Source organism: Zootermopsis nevadensis, unplaced genomic scaffold (assembly GCF_977971745.1).
Source record: "Zootermopsis nevadensis isolate Lab colony 2312 unplaced genomic scaffold, Znev_1.0 Znev_ptg000007l, whole genome shotgun sequence".
In the NCBI taxonomy this organism is placed as follows: Eukaryota; Metazoa; Arthropoda; class Insecta; order Blattodea; family Termopsidae; genus Zootermopsis; species Zootermopsis nevadensis.
Genome location: NW_028259139.1, coordinates 7,326,835 through 7,352,222, shown reverse-complemented (window position 1 = coordinate 7,352,222; position 25,388 = coordinate 7,326,835). Strand labels below are relative to the sequence as shown.

At 38.2% G+C, this 25,388-nt stretch overlaps 1 long non-coding RNA gene across 2 annotated transcripts in view; it reads left to right on the top strand.

Annotated features, from left to right (window-relative positions):
• Nucleotides 1-1,222: 1,222 nt before the first annotated feature.
• The window catches only part of LOC110828203 (uncharacterized), a 91,208-nt gene continuing 67,042 nt past the window's right edge, over nucleotides 1,223-25,388 (top strand). The window contains exons 1-3 of one of the 2 annotated variants that reach the window (XR_015533918.1): nucleotides 1,223-1,571; nucleotides 2,312-2,991; nucleotides 12,787-12,831. This is a non-coding gene — a long non-coding RNA (uncharacterized LOC110828203). The remainder of the gene's footprint in view (nucleotides 1,572-2,311; nucleotides 2,992-12,786; nucleotides 12,832-25,388) is intronic. The other variant, XR_002542587.2, reaches the window with a different exon arrangement.

Sequence of the window (25,388 nt, the reverse complement as noted above, 5' to 3'; positions counted from 1 at the left end):
CACAATAAACTGCAATTTTTTGGGACGTACGTAGTGCTACTATTTCAAATTCCTGATAAAGAACCGTGAACTCACATGCGATTTAGAAACAACAAAACCGATGTAATTTTCAATGTCGACAGATTGTTGAGCGGTAATTAGTTACAACAAAAAGCCCTCACATAAATTGTTTGAATGAGAGGAAACACGAAACTGCAGTCTTTTGCCAGGGTACACGTGCAATATTTGTAAAATCGAATAATTTCCTTTTTCGTGTTATGAAACAGCATTTGAATTCGGTCTCGCGATCTCTTCCCTTCACGCTTCCAGACCAATACCCGGTGCATACCTCTTGTACCATCCATTCGCGCTACATTCCCCGCCCATCTCATTCTTCTCGACTAAATCACCCTGACATTATTGGGGGAGCAGTACAACAACATAAAATTGCAAAATATGGCATTTCTGAAATATGCTCATTCGAAATGGTGTACTCCTTTTTACTTCTGTTAGTATTTGAAGACTTTTCCTGTGTGTGATTACGAAAATGTTCGCCTGAAAATGGGCCAGAAACATTGTCTGAATTGTTTGTTTAAACAAGGTTTTAGCTGATGTATCTTTTATCGACAAACTAAATCAGTTTTATTAAGGCTGGCCAACATTGTTTTTGAATTTTGTTTCTCCGTAATTGACATTGTTCTCCTAGCGAAAACTGTGATCATGAGGAGACTGCATGTGGCCAATAGAATTGCCTTAGGACTCTAATCCCGCAAGAACTGATTGTTGTCAGTGCAAAGCAATCTGATGAAAGAGAGAGAGAGAGGGGGGGGTTGTTTTGTGTGGCGATGTGAAACGAAACCATGTTGTAGTAATGGCTATTAGAACAGGGAGATTTGAAGAGCAGTTCTTCTCATGGGTCCCATAAAAATAACCATAGCTCTCCTCCAACACAACACCTCTTCTCCGCAACACGATATGAACAAAACATACACACACCCATTCAACATAGTGTCCAATTCGCGTGTTGACTGCATGAGCTCGTGTCATTTCAAGTGTATGTTCATATGCAACATGTAACGTTATGCAAGTTTTACCTGAAATTTCCATTAGACAACGGAGTAGGGATATTTGTGATATGATGCACTGTAAGCGAGGTGCGTCATATACTCCCCGTGGCTTGTAATCAGGGCAGCCAACCACTTCATACATTATGCACACTTCAATAACCGGAGAGCCATGAGTTCTGTTGTAGAGGGAATGAGTGTCTTGATTACTTCTTCTTGTGTGTGTGAATCTAGTATAGTAAAAGTTTTAACATTGTGCTTGTGTATCCCTCCGCGACACAATACAGGACGACTGTTAACAGCTGCTTCTGACCAGTACGCAAAGCTATTAGCCGGAGAGCACAGTCTGCCTTCTGAAGCTGTTTAACAATTATCCCATTTGAAATGTTTGTCTCTTTGAAACACACACCTATACCGAGTTGAATAATTTGAATGGGGAGTGCCTAGATGTAAAGGGTGTTGGAGAACTCCAGTCCATTTAGGACATTAACAAAACAGGACGGAATGAAACTAAACCATAATGATTCTGTAAGCATAAACAGCATTTGCTTATTCTTTGGTTTTGTAAATAGATTAAGAAGTGTTTCAAACATAGTGCTTAGCGCTAATGTTTCATAATCGGATGTATCCAGTTTCAGTTTGACTGAAGTACTAAGGGTTTTAACCTCTTCTTTCTGATCACGTACGCCAGGGGTCAGAAAAATTTTCATTGCCGCAGGCAGCATTGGCTATTGAATTCTTTGTAGAGGGTCGCAGAAAAAAGTTGATAATATCGTAAACAGTAAGCGAAAATGTGTTTTGTATGATCTGAAGCTTTCGCGGCGACTAAGTATAATGAATTCTTCTGGGGCTACCAGCCGTGTCAGGTGGTTTAATGGCGAATGTGTTTACTCCATTAAACCACCTGACAAGGCTGGCAGCCCGAGAATAATTCATGAAACCATGTTTCTTTGAAATAAAGCGTTATTCTGGTTAGTAATAGCTGTATTTCGTCATATAGCTAAATTTATTACAAAGATGGTTGTAAGCTTTCAAATACGAGTTTCAACTTTAAGTCATTGTTAATTTTATGAAACTTAGGCTATTAAGACCACAGAACTTTTCATATTTTTTTTGAATGCCACATGGTGTTATGAAATAATGTACGTTTGCACAATAAAGCGATTATAACATTATAAGCCTAAATGTACGAAATTGTTATCAAAAAGTTTCGGTTGTCCCTTATTCTAGAATAATGTTTATACATTAATATAATCCTTTTTTTTCAGTAGCAGAAAATATTTGCCCTTCTCTTACTGGTTTATTCCCAAATCAGTGACGGGCCGTATCAGTAGTTTTCGTAGGCCATATGCGGCCCGCGGACCTCATGTTTCTGTGTCTGTACTACTGATAGTCTCCGCGATTTATAATCGCATCGTTTCAAAATCGGCAAATTAACGTGAAACACGCATGTGGGCGGACGAATAAATTTACTAACCTACGAAAAGAGCCGAAGACTTCCCGGTATGTCTGTTTTATGCACTTCTTGCGAAAAAAAATATACAGAGAGAATTTTGTTGTGAAGGGAAATTTGTGTTGTAACGGAGTTAAACTGGAATAACGCCGAGAAGTGGCTGCTTGCTAATCGAATGCACCCGACCTTGTGCAAGTGTCCCGAAGGCAGAAGGTTGTTGGAGAGGAGCTAGTGAAACTGCAACGTGGTGTGTCGTGGGTTGGAAGAATTTACGTGTAAAGTCACTTTCTTGTAAAGATATTAAATATAATGTTTTCTGTTATAGTTACTGTTGGTGCGTGGGTTTCAATAATTAGTGCATGAAGTGTGTTAATGTTATTGTGTGCTGTGCATTACAAAACTTGCTGTGCGTTAATAACTACAGAACTGAAGTACTTTAATTAATTAATTACAAGCGTTTGAATCAGATTGGTTAGAAGACTTCACGTTCCTTTGGTAAGATCATATTCTTATTATTAATAGTTTATTTAACAGTTTTTCTAAGATTAGCGTTGAGTGTTGGGTGGTTAGTTCTGTTCCGTGGCCTTGAAGTATGCAGTTTGGTGACAGCTGCTCTGTCCTTGTTACTGTCTCGGAACTTGGCAGCGTGATCTCAGAGCTCAATAGAATAAAATGGCGTAAGAGCAGGACAGCGGTGAATGTGAAATTATCGGAAAGTAAATATGGCAATGGGCAAAAGTTTCACGTCTGTGAATAGTCGGAAATAGAGCAAAAAAAAAATTTACGGAAAATAAAATTTATTGACTTTCATCTTCTAGTTCTTAAAAGTAAAAGTCAGAGGTGGAATCTCAAAAAAATGTTTCGTCTCTGACTTGACTAGTATTATATTTACAGAGTATCTGAAAGAGATGTGATAAGTATGGCAAATCTGTTCTGTTGATACAGAATTTTAATTTCTTTGAGATATCAGTTCTCGAAGGCTCTCTGTTACAACTGCCCTGTACAAGCTCTGTAGTTCTTATCGCCTACCGGTTATCTATTGCTTCTTCCTGCATTTAATTCTACGTTTCGTGGAATCCCTTTACTGACTTCTTAAGTGGAGAGTGGTACCAGCATAAATTAGAAATTTAAACCCCAGTGATAATTATATCTGCCACTAGCTACGGGCTGGACGACCGGGGTTCGATCCCCGACGGGGGCAGAGGATTTTTCCTCTAGCCTCTGCGTCCAGACCGGCTCTGGGGCCCACCCAGCCTCCTCTACAATGGGTACAGGGGTCCTTTCCCGGGGGTAAAGCCGGTCGGGGCGTGATGTTGACCACTCACCCCCATCTAGTGCCGAGGTCAAGGAAGAGAGGAGCTATACCTCCACTCACCCCAAACGCCTACATCTCGTATAGTGGGACAAACTTTACTTTACTTTACTGCGTTAACAATTTATAATTGTGTATTTTACTGACAATGTATTAATGGTATTCGTATGGTTATCTAAGTAAACAGTGATTATTTCCTTAAGAAAATTTATCATATTAATATTTGTGCAGGGTACACGTGTTTATTTGTGGTAAGAGGTGAATTTTTAGACTTGCTTCGGCTTAAAAAGCTTTAAGAGATTCTGCAGACGTATCGTTATAGAAGTGATCACAGCTTCACCCTAATTTCATATTTCCTTATTCGGGTAATTTTACAGCAAAAAAAAAAATATATATATATATATGTGTGTGTATTGGCATGATCTTCATCATCAAGGTAGACCGAAAGGTCTCTTTTATAAAGCACACATAGAGCTGTGTCAATAAAATGTACTAGAATGCCATGTCACTAATAATAATTTGCAGAAATAAGAATTGTCTTTTTTCCTACGTAAGAAATTAGGACAATCTTCTCAAGATAGCGAGAACCAAAAAGAATGAAAATGAGAAGTGCTGCGATTGTAAAGTGATTGAAAGTTTGGTTTGACGGAGCTTTGTTAATTATGAAAAGAATTTGCTTTTCTCGACTTCTCTTTTCTCTTGTGATATTATATAAGTCTTCTTTGAAAATTTATGACAAGTCACGCCCAGTCAGAGCTACGTTAATTTATTCTTTCTATAAAATTAACTTTGAAGATAGAAGGGTTTTGGACTTAATCATCTGTCCGTTGCCAGTCGATACTTTGAAAGGTTAAAATGATGCTTGTCTATTCAATTAAAGGGATTGGAAAGTAGAATCGTTTTTTAGAGGGAGGTGTAATTGCCTCTTGTTTATTATACCCAAGTATAAAAGAGTTTTATGAAACTACTGTTTACGAATTGCAGATTTTACATTTTATTGAGAATTTTGTGTGAATAAAATTGCAGAAGCACAGCTGTTACAGACTCTTACTTCGCTATCTGCAGAACACACCAAGTATTCTGTTGTCAGGGTAGCCATTTTCAAGACTAGTGGCATCTGGCGGAGTCGCGCAACAACAACTATCATCCAGGTTATTAGAGAAAAAAAACTGTGAGAGATTTTCTATCGACTGGTTTGGGTGTGAAGTTCGAAGTATGCAGCATTTGGTTTCTTTATCATTTTAAAAGTGTGAAGTAATTTTGTGCTCACCCTGTATATTGCACCAGAGAGTACCAACTGCACAGCAAACTACACAGTAGTTCACACCTTCTTAAAATTAATGTAAATTTGCCCTTTTTTTAGTATTTAGTGACTTCCAAGTCTAAATATGCTACATGTTATGATTTCCCCCCAACCCCTTAGAAGCTCATGACGTGCGGTTTTTAGTTTCCTTTTCTGTCGAAAGAAGTCGTTAGTTACTGTCGATGTAATAAATCTTTATATTTAACAACAATTCTTTCCGTTGCCTGACTGGGGGACGCGGTGATCTTTGAATTATGGACTGTGCGTTGCAACTCTGAAGTGGACAGGTTGACTTGTATCACGGCGGTTCTGTTAACAAGGAGATGCAGTAAGCCTACTGTATGGTAAATCCAACTAGTAGGGGAAAGGGTGTAGTCGAAATATTTTTAAGTCATAGTTTATGAAAATCAAATTTATTTACAGACTAGTAACATGTGTTAGCTTATACCAGTGGTATTCAACCTGGGGTACGCGATGACATCTTAGTGGGTACGTGAAATTTTAAAAAAAAAAAAAAAATTATGATAAACACTGAATAATCAGTAATGTAATTTGTTTAATTTATTTTAGATGTAGATTATATACTATGTATAACTTGAATTACACACCAACAACTAGTGGGTACAAAGTTGAAGAGAAATTATATCTGGGGGTACGTGAACAAAAAAGGTTGAATACCACTGGTGTAGATGATATTCGACCACAAATTTGACTAATAGAGAAAAGACATTTTGTGGAAATATACTGGAAACAAAATTATACTATGTATAATTTGAGGTTTTCACAGCGATAAGTATGAGGATTTCTGTCTTCTGGGTTATTGCGCCGTGTAGTATGGTAAATGAATTCATCGCCCTGATGATGGAGGCAGTATGCCCTCTGAAACGTTGGTAAACATCTACCAGACTACACGGCGCAACAACCCAGAAGACAGAAATCTTCAAAATTATACAAATAATTCCAGCCATGCAAACTAAGAAGAGGAAATTATATACTATATATGTGTGTTTCGATACTTCGGCCTATGTAAGCCGTCAATACATTCAGATCGTCTCGCTGACCTCGCCCAGTCTCTGATGTTATGGGTAAAGCGGCCGCAACGTGAATTTGAAAGCTCGTCTGTATTTACTGCCGATGTTTTTGGTCCGAGTGGTTTTATTTCCACGCTCTAAAATGCTTCATGGCGTGTTTCAGCACAATAGAAGATGCACCTTTTACGCCCATAGGCTATTTGCTAATGATCTCTTTTGGATTTATTTTAATGATCTTTTGATAAACGGCCCATTACGTGCCCCTTTACGTTAGAGTTAAGCATTGAGTTTTTTTAATGTAGGCAAACCTTCTTTTAGCCAATAAGATTTTTAGATTACCAAGTGAGGGTCCGTGTTGTGATAACTGCATCTGAAGTATTTCTGTGTTAAATAATGTTTGATTTTCCTCGGAGTTTTTCCGAACAAGGAAATATTTTATAATAAAATATATTACCACACTTACGTATGTAAGTAATTTCATTCAGCATATTCTCGTTCTGAAGTTAATAGGCAGTCAAGAAATGTCCCGCCTTTATCAAACCCAACGTTTCATTGCCGTGTCCACAAGAGCTTACCGCTAGATCAAAATATCAATTTTAATATTATCCCAAATACGCTTGTTCCTTTCAACGAAATTGTTTCTATGTGCAACGATAAGGAGATGGGTATGAATTTTAGATCTTTCCCGTGCATGCTACTTACCCTGCCAAATTACGTGGTTTTATGAATCTTTCATGAATGGTTTTCTCCCTAAACGTAAAGAATTTTTCAAAAGACGAGAAAAGTATAAGTTTTCAATAAAGAAGTCCAACATGGCGTTCCTCACGTATTAAACGTCATAGTACGTATGTAGCTTTAAGGGAAATTACATACATTCAACGCGTTACGAAGGGATTAATATCATGGGGATTAATTCCACTGAAATTACAATGAGTCAGTGATTGTTCTGCAATTAAACGAAGGTTGGGAAGTGTACTTAATAGCATAAGATTTCTGATGCGTTTGCTGAATTATTGTTTCCACATGTTTTAGTTTGTGAATGATGATTTTCACTACTCTCATACCAACAGCGTAAAACAAGTACAGCTGACGAGGCTGTGAGATTAGTAAAAAAATCTGATCAAAATCAGTCCAAGGGCTCTCGACTCACCAGATGACAGAACATCAAATTGCACTTCAGAAAAGTTCTATCGGCAGGAAATGGGTTTCTTTCGAATACTTTTACCTTTTTTAACCTGCGCTCGACATAACAAAAATTCATGCGGATCTACATGAAAAATCCCCATTATTTTTTAACCAAATCGTAATGTTTCGACAGATTGTAGTAAAACTCCGCAATGAAAATCCATTCAGTCTTTCTCGATTTGTTATAAACAGATATATAGGAAGGTGGGCAGAGGGGCTTGGCGCAGCTGATGGGCTCATTTTCCCGGCTTTGTTGCCAGTGCCCCAAGAAGTGTCCCAGGGGGATGTTGACAGTGTGAGGCTCCGGTGGGAACGGTTCCGGTTTGAATGCTCAACTCACCGAATCACCCACCTGAATCGGAACAGTCAATGAAAATAAACTCTGTTACCGGTGTTTCGAAGCGAGAAAATTGTTTAACAACTAAATAAACGCACGAAAATTAAAATGGTTGAAATGAATCATTTACAGTGTTAGTGGGTTCTGCAATATGAATTAAAACAAATGCCATCTTTTCACCCATCATCATCATAACAGTAATCGTCCATATTTTACGTCGGTTTTTCATATGCGTGATATATTGTGAACTTTATGAAGGACACAAAGCTTACGTTTGTATTTACTGATTTGAAACGAACTGGACCAGGGTGTCTCACATATTAGTTCATTGTAGTTCTTCCACTTGAAGACGGAAGAAACAACGTTAATTTTTTAATGATACCTGGACAGTGGATAAAGACGAAACACAGTTTAACACTTGAAAACTACAGATTTACACAACGCTTTTGTATAATATAAAATACATCCTATTTTAGAGTTCACGGAGCACCATTTAGGGTTAAGGTTTCTGGGGTCCAACAGCGTTTTATCTGAAACACAAGCCGGCCACGTGTCCCTTTTTCTTCTTTCCGGATCTCGTCCGTTGGACCGAGCTGTCGGCTTACTTCCACGGCTTGACCAAGCATCCTCCCACCTGGCAATAATCTTGCTCTCACTACAAGCCCGGAACATGTTACACACAAGAGCGAACTCCAGTTAAATTTTAAAAACGTTTAGAAGTAATTCGCATGTCTGAAAGACATTTTTGTGTATACACACATGCAGTGACTTCTCGTGCGTACAAAACAAATATGTACGTCTATTTCATATAATTTGGTGCTGCTGCATAATTACACTTCGTTTATTTGTAACATTAACCTAGCGTGTGATGCGTCAAAGTTGACGGTAATGAAACTTGTTTATGTTTGTAAGTAATGTAGTTTATAGCAGCAGCTTTCTAGAAAAATCGCATTGAAAGCACAGAATTTTTAAAATGTCTTTGTAAACCTAATTAAATTTGAAAATATATTCATAACGACTGAAGGCATATATTTCCATCCCTAACCATGACCCTGTAACTTACGAAAAATGTTTAAAAATCAGATCGTGTTATTCCAACACATGATACAAGACAGTTAATAATATCTATGAGAAATTGAATATAAGACTTCAAATTCGCTATTCGCATGATAGTTTGACTTCAATTATTCTCGTTTTTATTTTAGAGCTCCATTCTCGATTGTCGACTGCATTGTAGGCCTACTGATTGTTTGTAACAGTACAAATGTACCAAACAGTTTGTTAATTATTCTGTTTGTTTTTTTCATACTGTATAGTCTGAGTTGGTAGCCACGGTGGTCTAGCAGTTAGAACGCTGGCCTTGTAATCCTGGGGTCTCGGGTTTGATTCCCGGCGGTGCCCGAATTTATAACTTGTGTTGGGCAAGGCCGTGGTCTAGGCAACAAGGAGTTTTCTTCCGGGGGCTTCCCCGGTTTATCCGTGGTATCCAAACAATTACTCCATTCACACACAGAAGGCGGCAATGGCAAACCACTTCTGGATCATCTGCCAAGAACTTATATGAACAGGTCCCAGTCCGAGAAAAGGATGGAAGGATCCTGTTCATATGGACCTGTCGTCAGACAGAACACTAAATAATAATAAGATGAGGTGGTCTAGCGGTTAGAACGCTCGCCTTGTAATCCTGGGGTCTCGGGTTCGATTCCCGGCGGTGCCCGAATTTATAACTTGGGTTGGGCAAGGCCGTGGTCTAGGCAACAAGGAGTTTTCTTCCGGGGGCTTCCCCGGTTTATCCGTGGCATCCCAACAATTACTCCATTCACACAGAGAAGAAGGCAATGGCAAACCACTTCTGGATCATCTGCCAAGAACGTATATGAACAGGTCCCAGTCCGAGAAAAGGATGGAAGGATCCTGTTCATATGGACCTGTCGTCAGACAGAACACTAAATAAAAATAGTCTGAGTTAGTAATAAATAAATAAATAAGGCAGTAGTTGTTTGGCTTCATTAATTCATAGAAAATGTGCATTTTGTTAGAAGCTGTTGTTGTGTTGTTTCTCACTGGAAATGTTGAAATGTCTTTAACCCTTCTACTAAATGTAAGCAACTGGGGCAGCTTAAATTTGATTTAAACTTTGTCCATATCCATTTAAGCAAAGTGAGCGAGCGAAGAGAAGTCTGCAATAAACCATTCCTGGCCATTTCACCTCTGTGTAGTTGGAGTTGATGGCAAGAATAAACACGAGTTTAGATCAGTTTATCGTGTGTAACTACCGAAGTTTCCAGCAAGAGTATGTTGTAGAATCTGAAGCCACGCGTTCTGCAGTTTGCGTAGGACAAACAAGGAGAGAGGTAAACCCCTACCCCCACGACACATTCCAACCTGCATTGACGATACAAACGCTGTCATGCGTTACAACCTGTCTTCCATCAAATTATATTACAAGACATTGCTACTTCCTAACTGTGTAATCCTGGGTACTGAGAAATTAACAACAGTTCTGACTATTTGGTCTTCTGATTCGACTTCAATTTGACATTTTCACGTATAAACAATGCAGAAAATGGCTTTTAGCGTAGTCTTAGTATTTTACAGAAAGTTGCCGCGCAATCTTAAATTTTTATGCTTTTTAGCGTCTTCATTATCATCTAGACGATTGAAGCAGAAAATTTGTTCTTTGCGCATGGAGGAATACCGGCATGCCGATCATGCAAATTTCTGAGGTGGTAACGACGACAGGGCCATTTAAGTAAGGACTGAATTAGTCACTCCAGAGTAGTTACTTTTCTTTAAGGTGAGTACAAAAGTTCTCTTTCATGAGGAGGGGTACATGGAAACTTTATTGTTTTCTGTAAAGTTTGATAACTTTCAAGGTTCAACGCGGTTTGTCCACGAAAGCCGAAGTTCCACGTAGAATTTTGATGCTTGAAAACTGTAAAATGTAACAGGAGACTGGAGAAAACTCTATAACTACATGTTTTGTAATTTGTATTTTTCGCCGAACATTATCAGGACGATAAAATTAACCAGGAAGAGTTTGGATAGGTTGAGGGATGTGAGAAGTGCGTACAAAGTTTGATTGGAAAACCTAAATTATAGAGACAAATCGTTAAGACCTAGTCGTAGATGGGGTAATTACGATATTATTCTTAAAGAAATCACATGAAAAGATAATGGATTTATCCGGTTCAGAATATGGACCGATCGCGGACCGTTTTGAACACGATAACAGGCCTTCGGTTTCGTAGAAGACGTTAAATTTAATGACCATCTCCGATACAATAAACTTAGCAAGGTCTCTGCCCTGATGAGTCAGTTATTTCTTTGTGACCTGTACTTGTTTCTTGCCTATAAAATTTAATAAGGTATTGAGCAACTTAGGTACTGAATTTCAATATCAGTAAAACCATATAGGTCTAGCAACGTAATAACATCAGTTAAACTTCACTGATATGCAGATTCTATACCAGTGCTTCATAGAATTCATAGTATATGAAGCCAAAAGTTTCGTTGTTCAGAAACGCGGCGTACAAAATAAGAGTAATAACAATTTCTCAACACAAGTTTACATTTTGTAATCGCTTTCTGCCACCAACTTTAAATTAAATCCCTGTCGTATACACAAACACAGTGTATTCCAAATGAAATCTGTAACACAAATACTGAAGCCAATAAAACTCGAATACAGTACACGTTTTGTTGAATAATAAAGGTACGAAAGAGTTTCTTAACAGCACCGTTTAATTAAGAAACTGTAATGTCTCCGGGTTCTATACGGAATACTTCAGATATACTGCAGTGGCATTAACATGGTTTGGTCGCATGAAATTTCCATGTTACATGAGACTAAAATTTACTGGGAGACTTGGGAATGGGTTGAACAAAATTAAACTTACTTCCAGTGCACTTGTGTAGAGCGGCTTTGCTCTGGTTACGGTCGACATTCCTGTAAAATGTATGCAAAAAGATTTAAGTTGTTCCACGGTCTCTTTATTATGCTTGTATACGCCTATAAATTTCATTTCAAGTTTCTATCGTAAGATTCTTCGTGTCACTGACGAAGACGTGCAGGGGGGAGGACTAAATGGATGCATCATTCAAAGAATTATAAAGTGACTAATTTCAACACAACATTGCTTATTCGTTGTTAATTATTCACAAAATATTGTCATATTCGTAAAAATTGTAACCTTTAAAATGTTTGGTAAAGAACGTTCATGTTTGTTTGCGTGTCACTACGCTCATTTTCAACAATTTTAGTAAGATCCACCAAACCAGATTTGTTCAGCCACATATAGGGTCTACAAGTTGACATTTAGTAGTTGGCATCAATCCGTATAGTGTATAAAGTCTACTAATAAATATTGTACATCTTTTAAATTTAAAGGCATTATAATTATGTCGTCACATGATGTAATAAAATAATTTATATTTCCATGAATGCGAAATTTACATATTTTATTTTATTTCCTTTTTTTGTTGCAAGGTATAGGCCGATCGTTTCGACTAATTTAAAAACTACGGAAAGTGTTCCATTTTATGTTTTACCAGAGCGTCATTAATGGGAGACATGCCGTGGAGACTCCAATAAATCACATTGCTCCATAATCACCCATGTCTCTGACTTCCTTCATTTGATTGAGCACTAGCCAACTACAGCCTTTCACGATCCACCAGCTCTCGTTTAGCTCGCATCCATAATCCTGTGATTGATCGACCTCGTACTTTACAGACTTCAGAGCCACCAACCTGCAACCTTGTGTCCACTTGCGCTCAAATCTGTTTAATGAACCTATACTCTTAATTGTGAATATGTCTAGAAGGACCAAATACTTTCCTGTCTTTTGCCAGCAATTTTAGTGAAATTCTGTGCGATGATGTATTTTACAGATATGAAACTTCGGTTGATGCTATTTCTGTATTATACAAAATATTATTGCGGCCATTCGAATATTATATTTAGCTGTCCATTTGATGTCGATGGCTAATGGAGCATTGTATGTGAAATTTGATATGCATCACTTTAGTGGATTGTTCCTTACAACTTCATACTTAATTAGAGTCAAGTACTTGAACAAATGCATGCCTTCTTTCATAACATCCTGTTCTTTTTTTTCAGAATATTGGTGGGACACCATATTACCAGATCTTACCACCTGACCAGGTAACTTACCATAAAATAGTGGTTTTGTGTCCCTTGCTTAATTCTGTCGATTTCTTAAGAGTGTTTTCCGTTTCTTACCGTATGTAGTTTCGTTGTTAGGTGATTATAAGCAGACTTTAAGTTCAAAAGCTATTTATGTCCAGTAATATTTAATTTCTTGGCATCCATTTAATTCTCCATTCTTTTATTATGAGGGCCCACGGCTAAAAGTAATGACATATGTTATTGAAAACGTACGCCTATATTTATTAGTTTTACATAATAAATACTCTTAAGTAGTGTAATTTTATTATTCGAGTATAATTTATAATAAGAAAAAACTGCATATAACTGGCAGTGCATAATTTCTGCTGTTAAAAAAGCCTCGGATGGCAATAAATATTTTTAATGATCAGAAGGGCCAACATTTTTGATCGAGATATTCAATGCATATCATGAATGAGGTTAATCGACTTTACAGTCGACGCAAAATAACTCAGAGCTTGGTTGACCGTGAGAGAGAGGGGAAGGCCGCGAAGCGATGTCTCATAACAGACAGAGAAATTAGTCATTCTGTTACATTTACTTTGGGTTAATGCATTTGCCTGCTTTGCTGCTGTTTTATAGTTCCTTTGGTTCACACAATACACTACGGCTTTAAAGTCAGTGAGTCAAAATGTCGCCGATTGCATTAAAATTAGAAGGGGGAAAATGTTTTTTTTTAGTTATATTATACATACGCAGACAGGTTATTTGCCATCTTGCTGCAATTTGCCCCTTGCATCTGCCCTCATACTGTGACGTAGCTGAAACTCGCAGTTATTTTCCGTCCACCGTACACTGTACATTGAATTGATATCGTAACGAGCGTATTAATAAATATTTGTGTCCGGGTCATTTAGTATAACCACAACTTGAATTTATCTCTGATGACCACTTGAGGTTTATGGTTTCGAAAACGAATGTTGGAGGAACTGTGTGGTAATTCTAGCGTGAAGTTGACCTCCCTGTCAAGTTTGTAGCCCCTTGGGCCCCTCGGAATTAGATCGAGACCAGGCGACCGTAAACTGTTCCGCTCAGTGGCTGACATTCAATTCCGCAGTTCTGCACCATTTCACAAGATGGCCCCACTTATCACATTTTCACAGCTCTAATAAACAAGTCGTTATAACTCGTGTGAGAGTTCGGGACTTGTTAAATGCTACTTTCTTGCCATCATAATTAAATTGCTGTTAACACCACAACCAGTTACATTATTAAATTGTGACTACGAACGAGTCCATTACATTGCTCAGTTACCCATTAATATGTTGGTCAGTTTTCAAGAAGACATTATTTGTAATATAAAACAATGTCCTCTTATAACTTCTATGTGACATAAATGACATAAATTATTCTTCATATTGAATATGGTGGTACATGTTTTCAGCCCATGGTATTTTAACTTAATCTGTGACAAACCCATGAAAGTTTTTTCTATAGAAACCGAATTTCAGTCAACTTTGCTTACAAAACAATTGTAACTAGACACGATCTAGAGCCAGCTGGTTCCATTGATAAATTTTTATATTATCATCCCATCTACGCTCAGACATCACAAATGTTTCTTCATATGAAATTTTTTGATCAAAACTGTTTGAGCATTTCTCATTTAATGAAGAGTGCTTTGCCACTGTCTCATATTTAAGATTAATAATATTAGGTTCAGAGTGCATGTTATGAGTCTTGAAATCTGCCTTTGTAAAATACAAGTATTACTTGACTGTCATTTATTCATCGAATAAGGTACAAAAGTTTAATCAGTAAATCTGAAGGAAGGGAAGGACTTGGAAGACCTAGGTTTTGATGGGATGGCGATATTAAAATTTATATTAGAGAAATCGTCTGTGAAGGTGCAGACTCGATGGAACTGTCTCAAGACGGCCAATTGCAGGGTCCGTGAACGCAATTTCCACAAGATCTGGCGATTTACAAGGTTTCCTAGGAAGACCCGCAAAAATTGAGTCAATCATTTGATTTAATATCCCAATTACAAACATTTTAGCAACATTTCAATATCTCACGGCCGTGAGTATGAGGATGGTTGTCTTCTGGCTCGTTGCGCCGTGTAGTCTGGTTTAAGTTTACCGAACTTTCAGAGGTGGTTGCTGCCTCCATCATCAGGGCTATGAGTATTTATTACCCTAATAATAGAGGCAGCAAAGACCTCTGACCAGACAGCACGGCGCAACAAACCGAATGTAAGTCATCCTTAGTTTAATGAATGTTAAGTCCTCGATAAATTCAATGAGACGTATTTGTGAAATCTTTTACACGTATGAAATAATTCAAATTTATGTAGAATATCAAAGGCCTGGATTTCACAAGGATATCTTTACTACTTTCAGCGTAATTATGCGTACATTTCGAATTTCGGTTTCAGTGTTTGGAATTCCCTACATTTCACACTTCTTTATGCTGTGATTTACAGTGTTCAGAGAATGAAATTTGTCTGCCTGCGACATACGTACAGAAACATAGTTCATGTATGTCATTTGTAGGCCAATGCGTCTCGTTCTTGTCCAAAGCGGACAAAACTCCAAGAAGAAATATATTCACCCCGCCGTTCCTAATTCTTGTAGGGCTTTGTACACAGTAATCAGTTGGAATTCACGGCCATTTTTCACCGCCATATGCATCAATATTTGGGGGGGGGGGGTAGTAAATGTATTCTACATACGGCCTCGAATACAATGCATAGAGACTGATTTCGAAATTAAAAGTTGAGCAAAGCGTGGTTGAAATGTTTCTGAAGCCGGTAATTAGGGACCGTCACATTGAACGACACGGGGATTCGGTTTACAATGTTACTTTTTTCTCTTATTCGGTGGGATAATTTATGTCGGCATGATTGATGTGTTCGGACGTAACTTTTTTTTCTCCTAACCAGCGCCATTTTGTGAACTTCATGGAACATTACGCAGTTGCAATTTGGCGCAGTTCTGCAGTCCGATCTCCGATTGCTGACGTTTTATATCACGTGACTTATCTTCCTTTACGTTTCTCATCTGCTAGGCGGTGCGTGATCAGGGAAAACCAGTTGCATGAAATAGGTTTCGGGAAACTGGAAGCCGTGGTTTTTTCGAAAAAGAATTCCTTTGTTTTAAATTGGGTGTTACACAGTGACATGAAACAATTTTTGCTCAGAAACTGAGCTGAACGATTTCCTCAATATTTGGTTTTGCTTGGAACTCTGTCAAGGAGTCATATGACTCAAGTACACACAACACACTGAGATCGATAATAAGGTTAATATTCCATATTAATATTGTTTATACACTTTTATGGAACATCCTGTAGATCTGTGGTCCGGAGATAGAGATTAGCTCTATCTATTGGGCCCAACAGAGTAGATACCTGAAGACGGAGATAGAGCCCCCATCTCCGAAACGTCGTTTTGTATTTTATTATTTCTTAGACGATGGAAAATATCCAAGAAACGTTTTATTCAAATAACTCACCATCGTCACGAACTTTTAGATTTGATACCCTGTAGATAGTCTACCAAGTTCTTCTCGTGTGCAGAAATATCATCAAGTAGACAACAGTATCGATTTTAAGTCTGCGCCATATGTCACTGTTTTCCGCTGGCCTGCGTGTGTTCAACGAAGTGTCTAGAAGTACTGATTTCTGTCGCTTGTCTTTTTCCTTTGTCAGTATCACTTTTAGAAAAATCCATAGTCTTGTCAGTAGTAAAGAAACAAACATAGTCACAGAGTAACCACACAAGGAATGTTTCTAAAACAGTTTGTACACGAAACAGATTCATTGTGTAAAAGAATGATATGACGTCTATTTAAAATAATTTTATTTGATATAATTATAGAGGCAGCCACTGAAAATTACATTTATTTAACATAATTATATGGATAACCACAGAAAATTACGTATATTTAATATAATTATATAGACATCCACTGAAAAGTACGTTTATTTAAATTGGTTATGTAGATACAACTGAAAATTGCGCATTTTTAATATAATTATGGAGATAGCCACTTAAAATTACATTTATATGACCGTATTTAATCTTAACACATCTGCAGTGAAACAAGAAAAACATATATGTGAGACGCTAACTACAGGAATCCTGTGCAATTACTCGAGGAAACAAAAAGTACAATTGCTTATACAATCAATATGGAGCGCTTAAATAGATTAATATTTGCATAGATCCTTTGGGTGAACGTCTAATTAATACTGATGAGAATGCTGTGGGGTTAAAATTCGACGCCGAAACGCGTTAAGCTACAAGCATACGCTTTTCTGTATATCTGAAGGAATTGTATATGCACGTTCCTAATTAAGATAGATTCCAGAGCTCGTAAAACTTAAGCGGGCTTTCATTTCATTTTGTCGGTTACTTCTGCATATCCAGCGACGCCAACTTGTGTGCGTAGTTGGTAGGGTCTTTTTTGGGAAAGCCAGACGTTGCGAAGTTTAAAGCAGCAGCTCGGAAAGACCGTGTTATGAAGGAAGTTGCAATAAATTAGTCGGTTAATATGTTTCGTTTAAAATAACTCACAAACTAGGAGAAATCTTTTACCCCTTCCAAACAGATCGTATTCTTCTCATTAGATTTTAGTGACTGGTGTTTCAGCCTTTGAAGAGGAAGCAAGTCTAAATATTATTTGAGAATTCAGTCCGTACCACAGAGAGAAAACAAAATTTCGCCATTACAAAGATCAACTGGTTAATGCTCTTTCAGGAAGTAACCCTTTTTTTACACTGAAACAAAACTAAACACATAAATAAAAAATGCGATTTTACTGATGTTTAGATGCTGGTATGTACCGATACCATTCTGCTTTAATGATTAATATATAAATTTGGCTTTAAGGTCTTCCAGCGTTTCTCAGCTCCTCTGTTCGTCCAAGTAAGCGAAGGTTTCCGATCCCCCCCCCCTCTGAAGATGGAAAGTGGATTGCTTGCCGAAACGTTGGAAAACCTCCAAGATTTTACTCGGTATATTCCCAAAAGCCGTAATTATGCATTAAACACATTGTATGTTTTATGATTCCGATTAATTGCTTTACGCAAAACTGTAAGAAGGTCGGGAGATTTGTTGGAGGTGAGTTGGGTGATAAATTGGTTATTTGATAAATCGCCAAGACAGACGTTGTGTGTACACTTCCATAAGCTGACAATTACGCGTTTCTGTACAACAGAATGACGTCATAACTTATTCATCTCTCTTGCCATACTGTTCATATTAATATTTCATATCCTGTTCCTCCATGTTTCATTGATTATTATTTGTATTATGACTGTACAGTCCAAGTATCGTTAGTACTGCCAAATGCAGGGGGTTGGATTGGACAGGATGAGAGGCTCAAGAAGTACAGGTATAATTGTGATGAGGAAACCCGGTGAGCTGTAATTTGGAAACCCAGAAAATATACATTGTAAGTTACGATAACATCAATGGAGGGGTGTACTCTTTGGAGTACACTGTCATTCAAAAGGTGTTCTTGGTGTCACTTCATGTAGGTCATCGTTGAACTAATGCGATCGAAGACCCAGTCCTCTGGGGTCTGTATAATCTAACCTGATATGTTAGTGATGAAGGGGTGTCTAACCCGGAGAAGGTAAGTCCAAGGAGTGGCATTAATGCAAATGACCGTGTTTCCCTAAGATCCGTTTTAATATTATTCTCTCCTTTACCCACAGATCGAGTGGTTTTTTCCTTTCAGGTTTTCTAACATTTTGTAGGCATTTCTTGTCTGCTTCATGTGTGCTACATGTCCCGCCCATTCCGTCTTCCTTTATTTCATAATTGTGATAATATTTCGTGAAAATTACAAGTGATACAGGTCCAAATATTCTCCCAAGCAGCCTTAGTCTTTTGTTTCCGATCGCTTTCTGTTCACCCCTATTCGAAGCGCGCAACTTTATCGGCCTGTAAACGGTCGCCTTACACTCATGGCTGCCTAGCACAAACTTTGTAGTTCGATTTATTGGAGGTTTGTTAACTACGTTCCTCTAACTTCGTTATTTATACGTGATTAAATCCGTGACAGTGGTTGAACAGTAGATGGAAACGTTACATGTATCAGAACAGAAACGGTGAAACACAAAGCAGCTTTTTCCACCGTAAATACAACATTCGATTACCAGGTCTAAAAACCCGAGGTATTTAAGTGAACAGTGTATTTTTCGTGTGGTCTAAATGAACTGCTTTCATACAAAAATTTGTTTCTCGTAATGTGTAGTAAACGTCCCTTGCTTACGTTAATTTGTAGAAGTTAAATTGTGAGTCAGATGCCTGGGGCATAGAGCACTTATGGGTTAAGTGAGAAATGTATTCATAGTTTTCTCGGGAGAGACTATGTAGACGGAGGTTTACCGGGAGGCTGGAAACAAAATAATGTGTTGTAAAGACGATTCGAATATATGGGCCACGTAAAGAAGGCTGGCTGTCCGGGAATAATAGTTGCATGATGCTCGCTGTAGTACTTGAACAAATAGACAGGTGTCATACTGTCTTTTTGCTGGTAGCAGCGACTGTAAATTCGAATCGACGTGACGTGAAATTAGTGGCGTAGTTGGAATCAGCCAGAGGTCATTCGACAAAGTCACAGATTTACTCCGTATGATTTATACATTTGAAATTCGATGGAATACAAGAGCAACGGAAGTTGTGTAAATAAGTGGGCAAGTAGTAATTAGCCACACTGGGAAGATGCTAAAATGTGTGGTGATCAGAGTAGTATAGACTTCTTACTTTAACCATGTTTTTAATTTGCATATATTAACATATTACATTTTGAACTGTCGTCATCATCGACAGAGGTTCGGCCATTTTTAAAACGTGAATGCCACACAAAAGTTTGTGCACGACCCATTGCGGACTCCCCAAATGCTTGCTTTAGCATTTTATAGGTTTCCGTAGCCGTTTTGGCGAGTCTATGGCAAAATTTGATGAACACACGCCATTCCGAAATCGCAGGAGGGTCGGTGTAATGCACTACCAAAACGCCCGTAACTAAGAAACAAATGCTAATTCGATGATGCCGGCTGGCACACTGATTCACTATGAATGTAGGCCGCACCCCCTAGCGGCAGAAGCTCGTACTACATCCGGTTCGCCCTCTATTGACACAGTCTGTAAACTTTCCGATTGCACCTCGTATCATTAACCTAAATACAACCTCTAGACAGAATTTTTAAAGTCTACAAAAGTCATGACAAAATATGTAAGTGGAAATAATGAATAAGTAAAGAGTGCTGATTTTCTTCTTCTGTGGCGCAACAGTCCGAAGTCGAGCCTTGGCCTCCTCCCACGTGGGAGGTTTCCTTGTCTTTGAAGTGTGCATTTATGAGTAGTCATTGACGAGCCCACTGGCTCTGCATAATTTCTGCTCAATCCTGATTTGTCTCCTAGAGCCATCTAGTAGTGAATCAGGATAGACTTGGGTGAGAAATTTACTTACGAAACATCAAACAGTACTGATAGAGAAATACAAAATGGAAATACTACATATAGTACATTTCTGATGAAAGAATACGTAATAAAGAATCATGCTGTCATAGCAAATGGGAATATGAATTATACTTTGAATTTTAGATTATCTAAAGTGTAAGATATTATTTTGAAGACGGTGAAGATGGCTGACGACATTAACGCCTTGCATTTTGCATAACAAATCCGCTTACTAATTTTGTGTTACTGTTCGGTTTCACTTATTTTATGGCGTTTCCGGTAGCAGGGAATGGGTTCGGGGTCATAGTGGACCCTATGGTGGGGTTTGGCGAAGTCTTCGTTAGGCGGGAGTCTGAATTTAGTCATTTTATGTTGGTGCGTTTGGCAGGAACTTCTTCTGTCGCCGAAAACATATTTTGAAATTTCATGTAGTTTACGAAGAAATTTTATAAATTTAGTAATTCGACGCGCTAACTTCTACTCTTTATAATTCGGTAGTGATACTATATAACAGACTTGCCCGTTTTTTTTAATTCCTTCCCAATTTATTATTCGAAGTCGTGGTGAATTAAAAAATAACGTAACATTTGTAGATTTGAACGCGTCGCTAAATTAATTAAGAAACAGAGGACCCTATGAGGATACAGAGTACAAACGAATTGTACTGTACGACTTGTTGACAGTAGGTAACATAAATCACGAGCTACCCCGTGTCCAGATGTTCTCTTTGTTCAGATTCCTTGATCTGCTTTGTTTCTCCCAAGCTTTTCCTGTAGGTGTGTCCTATCGATTTTGTGTCCGAACCACTTCCTTGTCCAGGACAACGAAGAACTCTCGTAGCATGTGCGTGCTTCGACTGCGCGCCGCTTATAATAATGAGAAATTTATCAGCTGAAGAGTAAGGACACCGTATTCCCTTAGGAACAACATTCAGCTGTCCGACAGAAATCCACAGGATTTAGATTTCTTGCATGCGATATATCCGATTTGCCGTTCTTATACACCTGTCAAGAACAGAACTCACACTTCTGTTTCGAAATAGAATGTGAATATAGTAACTTTTAGAGCTTGGAAGGGGACTTGTTTACGTTAAAGAACTTCGGTCCAGGAGCTATATTATTATTGTGAGAAATGAAGTAAGTGTAAATTGAACAGTAAGGTCTGGGCTTTGGATGAGAATTTTCTTTGTGTAGTTTTCTGTAGGAACTCGTTCTTATGTAGTGTTTCTAGTCACGCTTCATGGTATAAATTTTTATAGTTTTGTAAATGCAGAATTCAGGAATATAAGAGATGTAAAATCACAAATTCACATTTGTTACAACCAGCGAACAGTCCATTTTTAGTATCGCAAAAAATAAAAGAAAAATATTGTTTCTTAATGCTGTTTGAGGAAATATCTATTTACAGTGAAAATCATATGAAACCCATAAATAAAAGACGAAGAGTTATTGATTGTTGAATCATGTGGGAAATAAAGTTACCACTGGGCATTAAAGGCTTAATTATCATTACTACTACTAATACTGCTATGATTATTATCACTTAAATATATAATTATTTTGTGGTAGGGTTAGATTTTGTAATAATCAATCGATTGAGAATGATGTGATGGATAAGTGTAACTTAGCAAACATAAGAAAAGTTGAAGAGAAGTTTGGATGACAATATTAATATTAAGACAGCTGTCTTCTTGGATGTTGCACCTTGTAGTCCGATAGAAGCTTACAAACGTTTCAGTGGCAGTAAGCACCTCTGAAACGTCGGGCCAGTTTCTACCAGACTGCACGGCACAATATCCCACAAAGACAGCTGTCTTCTTATTAATTGGTATTCATATTCGTCCAGTATAACCCACATTTTGCTCAACCTCAAAACGAAATTTTAGGCCTGTGTTTTCAAAAAACGACTATGTGAGATTAAGATGAAACTGTTTATTGCAAACCATTGCTAAAATTGAGGTTTGCAGTAGGAATATGAGTTGTATAGGCCAATTTGTATATATATGTACAGTAATGCTCTTAATCCTTTGTATTAAGTTGTTTACATAATTCTTAACGAGGAGCTCTTTTGAGAAGATTAAGTTAAGTACCTCTCGATTTCTTCATGTTTGCAGCCAAGTCTCTAAAGCACAGAAAATAGAGGGTGTACACATGAAATATACATTATTTTACTGTAAAATTGCTCATGAACTAAGAGGCACAGGAATTACAACTAAACGCATTTTAGAAGGTTTTTGATCAGGCTTTTGTGGCCTGCATTTTACAGATGTTCAGTGACGGCACCACGAGTGACCCGGAGGATATCATATCTGTGTTAGATTTCAGTCTATTTGTTGTTAAGCAAGTTGAGGGTAACTCTGGCCATCATCCATTTTCCGCACCAGATGAATCCAGTCAATAATACCCCATCCTTTTTCTCTAAGATCCATTTTAATATTATCTTCATACCTACGTATAGGTCTTCTGGTTAGCTAATCAAAACCCTGTATTCATTCCTGTTCTTCCCAATGCGTGCTAAATGCCCTGCCCATCTCATTCTCTCTGACTTGATCAGTCTGATTATATATGGCGAGGAGTACAACTTATGAAGTTCCTCATTATATAACTTTCTCCAGCCTCCTAATAATTCATCCCTCTTGGGTTCTGAACATAATTATGGCCTTTCTACAATTGAAGTTCTTTGTTATGATGTGTAGTATACAAACAGAAAAAACAATGAATGAAATTCTACATGAAAGCGGTTAGAATTAGTTTTGTATGGTTAATTACAACTCATTTCTCTTATGTTTGCTGGTTTAATATAATTTTTAGAACACTTGAAATACAAACGCCTTTGAATTAAGCTTCTGCGTTATGAACTGTAACCTCTCATGTTTAATTGTAATTTGTCATGGGACGTTTCTAAACCCGTTGATATGAAACTTTATAGACGTATATTTTGAGTGTACGTGTTCATCAGAACGTTGTACGTCTCCTATGACCAGTTCTTAGGTCAGCATTTCTATTGGTAACTATGTTAGAAGCCAAGCCACAAGTAAGTTGTGGCTTGGCTCTAAAGTGGCATACATTGAAGAGCACATACCCAGAGATTGTTCTCTTGAGAGAGAGAGAACATGGCTTCAAAGTTACGCTATCTTACCGAAGGCTGTATGAAGGTAGTTACAGGCTTCTGCGGCCTGTGATGTCAGGCCTTATGTAATTGTTGTAACACTTCCGTTAGACACTCTAGTACGCAGATACAGAAGACATGACAAGTTGTCTTTATGTAATTTTCCATAAGTGGTCTTCGACGTCACGTTAAATATTTTAATCTGTATTTTAATTGTTGTGTTAGCCGCCTCGTTCAGACTTGTGTTTCCCGTGTGTTTGCGAAGCCGTAATTAGAAAACTTGAGGGTATGGAAGGACAGCATGACCTTCCAAGTTAAGATGTTAACCAAACCTTAACTGCTAACACGCTACGTACTTGCTTCTTAGCTTTTGCTGTATCACATTTCTCGTTACCTTAATTGGCTAACTTGTTGCACGCGTGTGCCGTATTGTGATTTGTGATTGTGCACGATTTGAACACTTATTATTATTATTAGTGTTCTGTCTGACGACAGGTTTATATGAACAGGATCCTTCCATACTTTTCTCGGACTGGGACCTGTTCATATACGTTCTTGGCAGATGATCCAGAAGTGGTTTGCCATTGCCTTCTTCTGTGTGTGAATGGAGTAATTGTTGGGATGCCACGGAGAAACCGGGGAAGCCCCCGGAGGAAAACTCCGTGTTGCCTAGACCACGGCCTTGCCCAACACATGTTATAAATTCGGGCACCGCCGGGAATCGAACCCGAGCCCCAGGATTACAAGGCTAGTGTTCTGACCGCTAGACCACCGTGGCGGCTATTTGAACACTAAATTACTAAAATTTTCACCCCGTCCCTTCGGGATTTGCCACGCAATTTCATTTTTTGGGTGGCCTTTTGAAACATTCTGTCCGTATCAAATCGTATTGAAACGGGGTAGACACACATAAAGAGGCACGGACATGACAACTTTTATCCTTTGTTTCAATAGAAATTAGGGGTAACAAGCTAAAAGGTATGAAACGGGAAACCGACCGATTTTCCTTTCCGATTAAACGAATGGTTTCATGCTGGCGACGAACACTTTGCATTGAGTGGCTGGGTCTCGTGTCGCTGTGATCTTAAGGTTCCGTGCTTGGCCCACAGAATGTGTCCTTTCCCATCTTCAGGACCTTTACGTGCTCCAAATTGAAAAGCTGACGTTTCAATTTCCTGAGGTTTGGTCTCATCTTCAACCTAACCGGATGGAGTGGAGGAAAAGATACACATGACTTTCTCTCTCTCTCTCTCTCTCTCTCTCTCTCTGCCCCCATCTCTTGCTCTCATTTCCTCTCTCGCCACTGACATTTAATTCCAACTGGATCAATCTACTTTTATAACGATACCAAGTTCTCTCAAAGAATCCGGGAGTTTCCTTACGCCAGTTTGAAGCTCGGAAGAAAGAGGGACCAACCTTATTCAGAACTTACATTCAAGGAAAGTATTGTACTGTGCGTTCGCCGATAAAGTTTAACGCGTCTGTCAATTCCCGGCTCCCCGCGGGAACTGCATGACTCACCGCGAAATTGTAAAAGGTTTTCCCCTTTCCAATACAAATCAAGTATCATTACATATAAAGGATAAATTCAACTTACCGATATTATAGCAGATCGTGCCGGAAGCCAGGAAGTGAAAGTTGCTTTCATCTTTATCAGCGAACGCACTTTTTTCAAAAGCATCGATTGTTTCATTAATTCACTAACAGGTAGCAGGGCTTCAAAATTCTAAGATCACCCCTTGCCCTATTTACTGAACTTTTTCCACAAATATTTAAAATATATATAGTATATAATATATATTCAGTATTTTATTTCTCCTGTTACCTTGGTGTGGTGATAATTTGCTGCAGAGGGATTCTGGGCTTTATGGTATTATAATATAACCGTTGTCGTGGTAACGCTGTTACGGGAGGCTTACTATGCATTTACAACACAGCACAGTTGTTAAAACCTCGATATAGGATCATATTTGACGTTTTAGGACGTGAAATCGTATTATATTATTTA